At 46.3% G+C, this 2,921-nt stretch overlaps 1 long non-coding RNA gene across 1 annotated transcript; it reads right to left on the reverse strand.

Annotated features, from left to right (window-relative positions):
• Window positions 1-6: 6 nt before the first annotated feature.
• LOC127751560 (uncharacterized) lies at window positions 7-1,699 on the reverse strand. Its single transcript, XR_008012161.1, has 3 exons — window positions 1,403-1,699; window positions 759-946; window positions 7-582 (listed from the first exon to the last, which is right to left on the reverse strand). It is a non-coding gene; the product is annotated as an uncharacterized LOC127751560 (long non-coding RNA).
• Window positions 1,700-2,921: the final 1,222 nt, after the last annotated feature.

Genomic DNA, 2,921 nt, shown 5'->3' on the forward strand with positions numbered 1-2,921 from the left:
TAAATAAATACATAACAGCTTTAATAATAGCGCGACGCCACGCCACCGCTCCCCGGTGTGCGGGGGAGGGCCACATGTGACACCAGAGCCAGACTGCAGACCGAGGTTATCCCTGAGTGTAGCCCATGGGTGAAACACAGAGTTACACCCCTCTGAGAAATGAGTGTCGCAACGGCGTATGTCGTCACCCACCCGATTACAAAGTGATCGCTTGGGCGTCGACGCGGTGTCGTTACGACATGCATTTCTCAGAGGGGTCACTTCCACTACCACTCATTGGCCCTGCGAAGACGCCAACTGTGGCACACAATTACCGCATGAAGTCTCTATGAAGGACGTCCTGAAGCGCTGGCCATCCGTGCCGCGAGTGAGGTGCACGTGGCCTTCCCACAGCACTTCGCCGTACCGCTCTCGGCCGCGTGGGTCTCGTCGTGGGCCAGCACTGTCACCTGCCTGTGCTTCTCGCTCCTTCCAGGCGACTTTGACGGAGAAGACCTCCACCCACCGGGTCGCAAACCTCTACTGCGTGGAAGGCAGGGATGAATAACACTTCCGCTGGCCATCGAAGAGCTGGGAGGCGTCCTGAAAAACAGGAAAAATCGACGATTAAGGTGGAGCTGCTCCTAGCACCGTCTCCTGCTCTGCTCGGTCTTGGTCCAGCATCGCCCCACACCGCCCCACCCCGCCCCACACCGCCGACAGAAATGTAAATTAGTGCCCGTGCCCTCGTGCAGCTAGACGAAGCACGTGATACTCACCATGATGTTTTTGTAGGCTTCTTTTCCGTGCTTGCACCTCTGCGGGTCATTGAACGCTGGGCAGCAGGGGTCGTGGCTGCTCCTGGTAGCGCCGCCCAGTACAGGTGCTAGCCTACTGGCTTCTCCGCCTGCGTCTCAACTTTGACGGGCACGTAGCCGCAAGACGGTACGGCGCACGACAGCATGTGCTGTTAAAAAATGGAAATGGATTGCATGAGCAGGCAGTCGTAATACGGTATACGGTATTCAATTGGAGCCCGGAGCGGTTGAAAGAAGAACAAAAACGGAGGGTGGAAAGGCGCCCGCACTCCTCCCCGCCTGCCCTCCAGTTCGCCCAGACGAGGAGAGGGGGACGGCGCGGGCTCCTTTCCATCTTCCGTTTTTGTTCTTCTTTCAACCGCGTACGGTCAACGAAATGGATGTTCCCGGCCCGTCAGGCTTTCACAACGACGTGCCCCACCGCCGAAGCGCCGCTGCTGCGCCGCTGCCGAGGTGGCGCCGATGTCCATCAAGTGTCTCAGCACCAACCAATCAAGTTGATACCGATTTACTCCCAAACCAAAGCGTGACGAATTTCTTTCCCGAGATACTTTTTGGTGGAGCCTATCTGCACTTTCCAACACAAACGGTCCTGACGTGCTTACCCTATGGACAGCAAGGATGTCCGGCCGTTGACTGCACGCGCACAATTTCTCCAGCTTGGCTCGGCGTCGTGGCATGACGAACACTAACACCAAAAGCATCACAAACACACAGACACAACACGCAATCGCTCCGCTCAAGACAATAGTCGCCCGTCCTTGCAATATTCATGGGTGCATCCCCAGGGCCTGAGCCTGCATGGCATTTGATGCCCATCCATTTAAGCCATAGACTTGAAATGCAGTTTTTATCTAGCAGGATAAAAAGATCACTTACTTTGGGTAGTTACTGAAACTGACGATAAATACTCCAGAAAAGTGAAAACAGAATAGATACATGAGATAGAAAATAAAACTGATTAAAGTTAATTTGGTTAAATGAAAACTATCCAAGCTACCAGTATGATTTTTCAAAATGAATGATGGCTACACAAAAGGCCCCAAGTAAAAACACTACTTTGAAATTTCTAGATTTTCTGAAATTCTGATGTAACAGGGAATGCTTATTGCAGAGTAATTAGAGTACAAATTTAACTTTAATGAAGAAATGATCTCTTGTACTTGCCGGTAACATTGCAGGAATTGCATTGGTCAATTACATAGAATTCATCATCTGGTAAAAAAGAATTTTGTAATATAGATGGTTCTTTCAAAGCAGAAAATATGAAACGAATGACACTGATTACGATAAAAACACCTCCTTGATTTACAAGGTCCGAGACACCGATTCAAGGACGGTGGTAGGAAGAAACACATAGGGCGTCCTCGAATCGGTGTCTAGGTCTAGGGTTTTAAGTCCGGTAATTTTACATGTAAAATTGCATGTAATTTACGGTAAAATACCGGGTAATTTATTTTTTTTTACTTACATCGGTAAAATTGAATTAATTGGTTTCCCGAGGCATAGGTTTGTTTCTACTACTAGAGGTTTAGTCGTTTGTGTCTTAAGGACAACGCTTTTACTTTGAAGGAAACATGTCTTTAATTATTATAAGAAAGTCAAAGTAGCTAAATTTAAAGCTGAAAATGGCACCAAAACCAAAACCACACTAAGTGTTTACTTCACTATGTATAACACTGGACAGGTAACCAAGAATCACAAAATAAAACGAAATTATAGTCATTGGCAAACATATCACATAAGTTTTCAAAACTTACTATTTAGATGTCAGCATCACTGTCATCACATCAAAATACAAACGCAAACTAATTACGTGCTGGGGAGAAATATTGGACGTTTTACCTCAGAAACATAACCAAATAAAGGCAATAGTACGAAATATTGCCCTCAAAGTAGTAAACAATAATAAAACCAACTTAAATCATTATTTTAAAGAGATAAAACCATTTTTTACCAAAATTACCAATTTTACCGTATTTTACCGGTATTTTACCAATCTTACGTAAAGAAAATAAATTACTTACAAATTTAAAACCCTATCTAGGTCCTTGGGTGTCAAGCGGTTGTGTTCACCGTAATAGGGTATTTCAATGGAATGGAGCGCTGGCCGGAACTAAGAAG

This window comes from Frankliniella occidentalis, unplaced genomic scaffold (assembly GCF_000697945.3).
Source record: "Frankliniella occidentalis isolate FOCC.00 unplaced genomic scaffold, Focc_3.1 Scaffold561, whole genome shotgun sequence".
NCBI lineage: Eukaryota > Metazoa > Arthropoda > Insecta > Thysanoptera > Thripidae > Frankliniella > Frankliniella occidentalis.